We start from the raw sequence: 10,058 nt of genomic DNA on the forward strand, positions 1-10,058 counted from the left end.
CAGGAATGATGGAGGCTAATGCTGGAAGTAGAGTGACTCTTTGTTCTGCACCAGCCCAGCTCCTTCTGGTTCTGACTGACCAGCAGGGTCAGTTAGCAGAACTTGACTGCTGACCTCTTGGCTAATAGAGGAAGGGACTGGGAAGAAAGTTGTCAGCTGTAACATCCAAGGGTCCAGGCTCTCCTCAGGGAGCTCTGATCCTGAGTATTAGGATTAATCTCTCCTTGGCTCCTGGGGGCAGGTCATCATTTACCCTTGATTTGAGGAGTATTCAGGGGACACTTGAACCAGTCTATTCTAGGGATCCAAATGTGGGTAATCCCTGAGCAGAACAGTACTGGGTTGAGCGTGAGAGTGGAGATAGGAGACAGGAAGTATGGGGGGAAGTGGACTGTGGTCTAGAGATGCATCTCTGAAGGGCTTGGAGTGCTGGGAATGCCAACCAGGTGATCAGCTTAGGGGGATGATCTGAATTAATCCTCATAATCCCTGGACCCAGGACTCAGCCTCCCTCCTAATCCCATCCCAGCAGATCATCCTCTCTGAGGATTGATGCAGCCATTTATCCCCATTTACCCTTATTTCTAAATACCTAAATCCTTTCATTAAAAAGAAAAAAAAAGTGAATCTTTTAAAGATGCATAAAGTACAATACAGAAAGTAACATAATAAATATCCATGCACTCACCACTGAAATCTAACAACTGTTCATTTCTTGACACATTTGATTCAGATAGCCCATCTATTATATATTTACTTAAATATATGTATCTACAAACAATGGGCAATATATTGTCACTCTGGTTATTTAACTTATATGCAGAGTACATCATGTAAACTGCTGGGCTGGATGAATCACAAGATGGAATCAAGATTGACAAGAGAAATACAACAACCTCAGATATGCAGGGGATATCACTTTAATGGCAGAGAGTGAAGAGGAACTAAAGAGCTTCTTGATGAAGGTGAAAGAGGAGAGTGAAAAAGCTGGCTTAAAACTCGACGTTCAAAAAAACAAAGATCGTGGCATCTGGTCCTATCACTTCATGGCAAATAGATGGGGAAAATGTGGAAACAGTGTCAGATTTCATTTTCTTGGTCTCCAAAATCACTGCAGATGGTGATTGCAGCCACAAAATTAAAAGACTTGCTCCACGGAAGAATATCTATGACAAATCTAGACAGTGTATTAAAAAGCAGAGACATCACTTTGCCAATAAAGGTCCATCTAGTTAAAGCTATGGATTTTCCAGTAGTCATGTATGGGTGTGAGAGTTGGACTATAAAGAAAGCTGAGCGCTGAAGAATTGTTGCTTTTGAACTGTGTTGGAGAAGACTCTTGAGAGTCTCTTGGACAACAAGGAGATCCAACCAGTCAATTCGAAAGGAGATCAGTCCTGTGTGTTCATTGGAAGGACTGATGCTGCAGCTCCAATACTTTGGGACTTGATGTGAAGAACTAACTCATTTGAAAAGACCCTGATGCTGGGAAAGATTGAGGGCGAGAGGAGAAGGGGGCGACAGAGGATGAGATGGTTGGATTGCATCACTGACTCAATGGAAATGAGTTTGAGCAAACTCTGGGAGATAGTGAAGAACAGGAAAGCCTGGCATGCTGTAGTTTATGGGGGTCACCAAGAGTCAGACATGACTTAGTGACTGAACAACAACAAACAATAGAACAATACTGGTTTGTGTGTTTTAAAAATATATTTAAATGCAAACATTCATGCTATTTCATATAATGCCAGTTCATAAATTTTAACTGCTGAATACTGTTTCATGGTTTGGATATACCACAATTTATTTATCCATTCTTCTGCTAATGGGCATTTAAGATGTTTTCAGTGTTCTAGATCATAAGCAATGCTGTGATAAACAGTGCTGTGTGTGCCTCTTTGGCATATATGTAAGCACTTCTCTAAGGTAGATACCTAGAAGTAGAATTTGTGGATCATAGGATACATGCACCTTAAACTTTACAAAGTATTGCCAAATTGTTCTATAAAGCAGCAGGACCAATTTACATTCCACCAGCAGTGGCTTTCAGTGCTTGTTTAGATTGATGAACATATTTATAAATGTCTTTGCTCATCATTCCTTCTTGCGTTTCATGCCTTTCTTCTTATTTCAGTTTCCTTCTTATGAAGCATATCCTTTGGTGGCATTTCAGAAGTCTCTGAGTGGTAAACATTCTCAGTCTTTGTCTTAAAAGATCTTTTATTTCAAAACACAAATGGCAATTTAGTGGGCATAGATTTTTAGGCTGACAGTTTTCTCTTGGCCTTTTGAAGATATTCTATTTTTTCCTATAATCTTTTGCAGTGAATAAGAAGTCAGCTGCCAGTATAATTGTCCTTCTAGGTGAACAGGCTTTTTTTCTGGTTGCTTTTAAGATTTTTATTTTTCTATTCAGTATTCTGCAATTTCACCACAATCTGTTTATAAGCTCAGTTTCAACCTGAGAACTGTGTCTTCCTTCTTTTTGGAAAATTATGGATCATTATCTATTGGAATATTACATTTCCCTCATCCTCTATTTTTCAAGAAACTTTATATACATATAGACTTTATATGTAAAATATACCAGTACATTGCATTTATCAGTTTAGTTCAGTTGCTCAGTCATGTCCGACTCTTTGCGACCCCATGGACTGCAGCACACCAGGCTTCCCTGTCCATCACCAACTCCCGGAGCTTGCTCAAATGTCCATCATGTTGATGATGCCATCCAACCATCTCATCCTCTGTCGTCCCCTTCTCCTTCCGCCTTCAATCTTTCCCGGCATCAGGGTTTTTTCCAATGGGTCTTTTCCATACCATTTCTGTCCTTTATTGAGCCACTATTTCCCTATCTATTTGCCATGAAGTGATGGGACTGGATGTCATGATCTTAGTTTTCTGAATGTTGAGCATTAAGCCAATATTTTCACTTATTGGACCAAAGTATTGGAGTTTCAGTTTCAGCATCAGTCCTTCCAGTGAGTGTTCAGGAATGATTTCCTTTAGGATTGACTGGTTGGATCTCCTTGCAGTCCAAGGGACTCTCAAGAGTCTTCTCCAACACCACAGTTTAAAAGCATTAATTCTTTGGTGGTCAGCTTTCTTTATAGTCCAACTCTCACATCTGTATATGACTACTGGAAAAACCATAACCTTGACTAGATGGTCTTTGTTGACAAAGTAATGTCTCTGCTTTCTAATATGCTGTCTAGGTTGGTCATAACTTTCCTTCCAAGGAGTAGGCATCTTTTAATTTCATGGCTGCAGTCACCATCTGCAGTGATTTTGGAGCTCAAAAACATAAAGCCAGCCACCGTTTCCCCATCTATTTGCCATGAAGTGATGGGACCAGATGTCATGATCTTAGTTTTCTGAATGTTCAGCTTTAAGCCAACTTTTTCACTCTCCTCTTTCTCTTTCATCAAGAGTCTCTTTAGTTCTTCTTCACTTTGTGCCATAAAGGTGCTGTCATCTGCATATCTGAGGTTATTGATATTTCTCCCGGCAATCTTGATTGCAGCTTATGTCTCTTCCAGCCCAGCGTTTCTCATGATGTACTCTGTATATAAGTTAAATAAGCAGGGTGACAAAATACAGCCTTATCTAGCTTTTTTCGTAGTGATGCTTCCTAAGGCCCACTTGACTTCACATTCCAGGAAGTCTAGCTCTAGGTGACTGATCATGCCATCATGATTATCTGTGTCATGAAGATATTTTTTGTACAGTTCTGTGTATTCTTGCCACCTCTTCTTAATATCTTCTGCTTCTGTTAGGTTCATACCATTTCTGTCCTTTATTGAGCCCATCTTTGCATGAAATGTTCCCTTGGTATCTCTAATTTTCTTGAAGAGATCTCTAGTCTTTCCCATTCTATTGTTTTCCTCTATTTCTTTGCATGGATTGCTGAGGAAGGCTTTCTTATCTCTTCTTGCTATTCTTTGGAACTCTGTGTTCAGATGGGTATATCCTTCCTTTTCTCCTTTGCTTTTCACTTCTCTTCTTTTCACAGCTATTTGTAAGGCCTCCTCAGACAGCCATTTTTCTTTTTTGCATTTCTTTTTCTTGGGGATGGTCTTGATCCCTGTCTCCTGTACAGTGTCATGAACATCCATCCATATTTCATTAGGCACTCTGTCTATCAGATATAGTCCCTTAAATCTATTTCTCACTTCCACTGTATAATCATAAGGGATTTGATTTAGGTCATACCTGAATGGTCTAGTGGTTTTCTCCACTTTCTTCAATTTAAGTCTGAATTTGGCAATAAAGAGTTCATGATCTGAGCCACAGTCAGCTCCCAGTCTTGTTTTTGCTGACTGTATAGAGCTTCTCCATCTTTGGCTGCAAAGAATATAATCAATCTGATTTTGGTGTTGGCCATCTGGTAATGTCCATGTATAAAGTCTTCTCTTGTGTTGTTGGAAGAGGGTGTTTGCTATTACCAGTGCACTCTGTGATTTTGTGCAGTAATTTTGGAGCTCCCAAAATAAAGTCTCTCAATGTTTCCATTGTTTCCCCATCTATTTGTCATGAAGTGATGGGACCAGATGCCATGATCTTAGTTTTCTGAATGCTGAGTTTTAAGCCAACTTTTTCACTCTCCTCTTTCACTTTCATCAAGAGGCTCTTTAGTTCCTCTTTGCTTTCTACTATAAAGGTGGTGTCATCTATGTTATAGATGTCATCTGAGGTTATAAATATTTCTCCTGGTAGTCTTGATTCCAGCTTGTGCTTCATCCAGCCCAGTATTTTGCATGATGTACTCTGCATATAAGTTAAATAAGCAGGGTGACAATATACAGCCTTGATGTGCTCCTTTACCAATTTGGAACCAGTCTGTTGGTCCATGTCCAGTTCTAACTGTTGCTTCTTGTCCTGCATACAGATTTCTCAAGAGGCAGGTCAGATGGTCTGGTATGCCCATCTTTTTAAGAGTTTTCCACAGTTTGTTGTGATCCACACAGTCAAAGGCTTTGGCATAGTCAAAGCAGAAGTAGACATTTTTCTGGAACTTTCTTGCTTTTTTGATGATCCAGCAGATGTTGGCAATTTGATCTCTGGTTCCTCTGCCTTTTCTAAATCCAGCTTGAACATCTGGAAGTTCACGGTTCAGATACTGTTGAAACCTGGCTTGGAGGATTTGAGCATTACTTTGCTAGTGTGTGATATGAGTGCAATTGTGTGGTAGTTTGAACATTCTTTGGCATTGCCTTTCTTTGGGATTGGAATGAAAACTGACCTTTCCCAGTCCTCTTCCTTATGAAGTATATCCTTTGGTGGCATTTCAGTCAAAGTCTGTGAAAGTGAAAGTGAAAGTTGCTCAGTCATATCCTACTCTTTGTGACCCCATGGACTGTATAGTCCATGGAATTCTCCAGGCCAGGATACTGGAGTGGGTAGCCTTTCCCTTCTCCAAGGGGTCTTGCCAACTCAGGGATCAAACCCAGGTCTCCTGCGTTGTAGGCAGATTCTTTACCAGTTGAGCCACCAGGGAAGCCCAAAAATATTAGAGTGAGTAGCCTATCCCTTCTCCAGAGCATCTTCCTGACCCAAGAATCAAACCAGGGTCTCCTGCATTATAGGCAGATTCTTTACCATCTGAGCTATCAGAGAAGCCCAAAAGTCTTTGAGTATATATATGTATGTATATATATAGTGTTCTTTTCCTCAAGTCTTTTAACTATTCTTTCATATTTTCTATCTCATTACTTTCCCCTTTCCCCCCTTATTTTGAACACTTTCATCAGCCTCCTCCTCCAGTTCATCAATTCTCTTTCCAGCTGGATCAGGTCTACTGTTTAATGCATTGAGTCTTCAGTGATATATCTTTCATTTCCTAAAGTTTTGTTTTTTTCCCTCAGTGAGCGGCTTTTCTTCATAGTGCAATATTTTCATTATTGTTTATTTTCTTGTCTTTCATCTTTAACACTTTTAAGAAAACTTATACAGTGCTTGTCATATATTTCTATCATGCACCATTCTTAGAGTGTTAATTGTCCTGTCTGCTGTGTCTGCCAATTCTTCCTTATGATGGATTGCTTTCTTGTCTCGCTTTTAATATTTTATTGTGAATTCTCTTTCAGTAGGTGTTCTTGACTTGTCACTTTTTAGTGAGATTTCCATTTATTTAGTGAGATATACCTTGGGTTATGAAACATGCTTGAAGAGCTCTTTCCTGCTTTCTGTGGCTGTGTGGTATTCCTAGGGATTCCTGTGGTATTCCTTTGTGGTATTCCCAGGGAGTCCTGTGGTATTCCTAGGGATTTTCCTAAACCAATTTATATTTAATTTCTTGGCTTCAGGATTCAGCATCATGCAGATATGTTGCCCAGAGGCAACACAAGCATCTTCTCAGGCTTGGACTTCAGTTTCTCGGAGTTGACTTATATTTCTCCCCCTTTTTTCTCTGCTTCCTTGAACTAGAGTGTGCCATTCTTAGTCTTTCTGCCATGGATAAGGTAGATCTTCGATGTTCTAAACTTTAATGCAGAGGGTTCAGTCCCAGCTCTTTGTCTCTGCTGGGCTGAGGGGACATAGCCTAGAACTGAAAGCAATATATCTGTTATCTGTGTCTGAAATGAACCATGGGCTCCTGTGATAGCTCTTTTCCTTCTTCCCATCTCCCTTCTTTGTTTTGTATTCCCCTTTTTTTTTTCTTTTCTACTTTTTGGCCACACAGTGCTGTATATGGGATCTTAGTTCTCCGACCAGGGATTAGAAGCAGAATCTTAACCACTGGATTGCTAGGGAAGTCCCTTGCATTCCTTTTCAAATTCTGATATCTGGAAATTTCAAAGTCAATTTTGAAATTGTTCATACTTTAATTTTTAAATTCTATTTTAGGCAATATTTCTGTGTGTGTTTTAGGGAACACTAGGTGAAGGAAGAGCTACGTTAGTTCAGTCTGTCATGTTGTCAGAATTTCCTTTCTAGATTCTCTACCTTTAGTAGCATTCCTAACAATCCCTGTCTGTAAGGTACATTATAGTTTGCAAAGGGCTTTCACATATAGTTTCTGATTTAATCCTCCTGACTTTGAGAAATGAATATTATTGCTCCCATTTTACCAAGAGGAAAGCTGAGATTCCAAATTGTAACTTTGAGCCTAGCTTTTGGACTTTGAAGCCAGTGTACTTCATAGCTTGGATTTTGCGTGGCGGGTTTGCCTTTTCTTGACCTCCAACTCAGACCCACTCCTCAGTCCTGACCTCCTGCTCTTTCTCTGAGGCTAAGAGGCTTTCTGCCTAACACAAGGCAACATTTTGGCCCTATAACCTTCTCAGGTTCAGCACCTGGAGCTATGACAATCTCCTTCTGCTTGGTTTGGCCTCAGTGGGAATAACGCGGTATATACAGGACATGACTAGTGGGGAAATTGACTGGCAGCTTGTCCTGAGTCCTTTATTCACGCACCACTGGATCATCTCTGCTTCTAACTTTAGAAAAGGCAGGCAGTGTATACTTGTGTGTGTGATGGGGAAAAGGGAATGGAAAAAAAGAAAAATCCAGAAAAAATAGGGCTCGTCCGGGATTTGAACCCGGGACCTCTCGCACCCTAAGCGAGAATCATACCCCTAGACCAACGAGCCACTGATGGTCATTTCTTGCCAGATGTGCCTTCACTGCCACCTCAGCAGCAGCCACAGTCTGTGGCTCCTGGAAGAGTTTCTTCGTCCAGGCTGGCTCCCAGCCCAGGCCGGCTCCACTCCAGCAGGCCTCACCCCTCAGCGCTCTCCGCTCCCCGCCAGCCCACTGTGGGGACTGTTCTGTCTTCCCTGTGACCATCCAGCTCCCCCACAGGCTGCCAAGTGGAGGTCATGGGGTGCTGCTGGGGAAGGCAGAGAAGGGGCCAGTCTCCCCCAGCTCCCCTTGTGAGAAGCCCAGGGCTGAGGGGAACCAGTTGGGTGTTTCCCGCACCCGGAACGAACCATTCTTCTCTCTTATCTCATGATTAGACCACCAGAAAATATCCTCCGAACTCATCAGCCTCCTAGATGGGGACCGAGAAGCCTGTCCTAGATCACCCTTGATTGGGTGATAGTTGCTAAATGACTCAATTTCTTCATCTGTCAGTTGGGGAAGGAACACCTGCCCTGTCTCACAGGGTCATTTGAGGATCAGGTGAGAAAACATAGGTGAAAGCACTCTACAGGGACTTCCCTGGTGGTCCAAGGTTACCACTGCCTCTTCCAGTGCAGAAGGTGGGGGTTTGATCCCTGGTCAGGGAGCTAAGATCCCGCATGTCTGGTAGCCAAAAAGCCAAAACATAAAACAGAAACAATAATTGTAACAAATTCAATAGACTTAAAAAAGAAAGAAAGTACGCTGCAAACTGTAAAGTGCCAGAAAAGGAAAGGAGTTATGATGATGTCATCTGAGGGCAGGGGAAAAAATACGCACTAGGAGAGCTGCCACTTAATGCTTACGGTGGCTGAGTGGTGTGATCTGCACTTTACAGCTCTTACTTAACTTCATGGCAGCCTTGTGAGATAGCTGACACCCCACTGTAAGAAAATGAATCTTGGCAAAATTCAGCTTATAAGGATCACATTTATCTGAATCTAAAGCCTGTTTTAAACCAGTACACATGCTACCCAGACTCTCTAGAAAACCAAAAATGGGAATACATTCTGTAAATACACACACTCCCTCCCTCACCCAGGCCTGCCCTGTTCATCCCGTCCAGGGAGGCTGCAGGGATGAGCTGGCCCATCAGCTAAGGGTGGCCAGGGTGGGGTTCTTCAAGTTGGGGTTCCCCAAATGAGAGAGAGGGAGGAGGTCACCCCTCTAGAAACTGGGGCCCTTGTTGGAGACTCAGGAGGCTCTGCCACGGCACCACACCCATCACATCCCAGGACACTTGCTTGCTTCCAGGGGCGTCTGCCTCCTAGGAGGCTGGGAGCTTCTGGGGGGACAGAGATCTCTCTTATTGATCTCTGGATCTAGGCTGGCATCTGGCATTCGGCAATCCTGCTGACAAAACAAACGACTCTCAAGCACTTCTGTGTGCCTGGTCTTCGGTAAGCACTCTATCAGATTAATCTAGTTGCTGCTGTAGATATCTCTCAGCAAATGACTGTAGTAAAAGAGTGCAAGAATGAAGAAAGGAAGTCAGGAGTGTACACAAAAAACCCACCAGGGGCAACAGATACTCACTTGGATCGACGTAAAAACCATAAGCCTAAAGAAACCCTTTCCACCCTCCATGCAAAAATAGGCTTCCTAATAAACCAACCCCTTCTCTTGGATAGGAGGAAGAATGGTTCTCACTTTAGAGAATGGATTGGCCAACATTCCTGTGTACCCAGGGGATCAAGTTTTATTATCTCCATCCAGGAGTGTCTGGACCAGATGACTGACTCAGCTAACTAGTCATGGCCAGAGAGAAAAGCAACAGCTCATCTATTCTCAAACCAAAGGGACTTTTTTGGGTAATTGTTCCCCAGCTTCAAACTGGCTTATAAATAAAAGCTACTCAACACGTCATTCCATTACCTCAGTATGCATTCCCTAATTGTTTCTCTCGCTGGGTGTGCCAGGGAGTGAGGTGGCTCCTAGTAAGGGCTCCAGGGGGACTTTGCAGAGAATGTTTCAGGGCTGAGATTGGGGTTGGGCCCCAGCCCGGGCTTCTCTCTGGGGGTGTTGATGGAATTTGAGGCCAGATCCTTCTCATTGTGGGCGGTCTCAAGCAATGTCCTGCCTAGTCAATACCAGTAAACCCTTCTTTGCCCAGAGCCATAAGACACTCTCTTCCTACCCCACACTTCCCTGGTGCTTCCCTGGGCCACCCCTGATGGCTTAGATGGTAAAGAATCTGCCTACAACGCAGGAGATCTGTGTTCAATCCCTGGGTTGGAAAGATTCCCTGGAGAAGAGAATAGCTACCCATTCTAGTATTCTTGGATAGCTACCCACTCCAGTATTCTTGAGGCTTCCCTGATAACTCTCAGATGGTATAGAATCTGCCCACAATGTGGGGGATCTGAGTTCAATACCTGGGTCAGGAAGATCCCCTGGAGAAGGGAATGGCAACCCACTCTAGTATTCTTGCCTGG

At 42.7% G+C, this 10,058-nt stretch overlaps 1 non-coding gene across 1 annotated transcript; it reads right to left on the reverse strand.

Moving 5' to 3' along the window:
• Nucleotides 1-7,520: 7,520 nt before the first annotated feature.
• Nucleotides 7,521-7,592, reverse strand: TRNAP-AGG (transfer RNA proline (anticodon AGG)). Its single transcript has one exon. It is a non-coding gene; the product is annotated as a tRNA-Pro (tRNA).
• Nucleotides 7,593-10,058: the final 2,466 nt, after the last annotated feature.

This window comes from Odocoileus virginianus, chromosome 1, assembly GCF_023699985.2.
Source record: "Odocoileus virginianus isolate 20LAN1187 ecotype Illinois chromosome 1, Ovbor_1.2, whole genome shotgun sequence".
Taxonomy (NCBI): domain Eukaryota; kingdom Metazoa; phylum Chordata; class Mammalia; order Artiodactyla; family Cervidae; genus Odocoileus; species Odocoileus virginianus.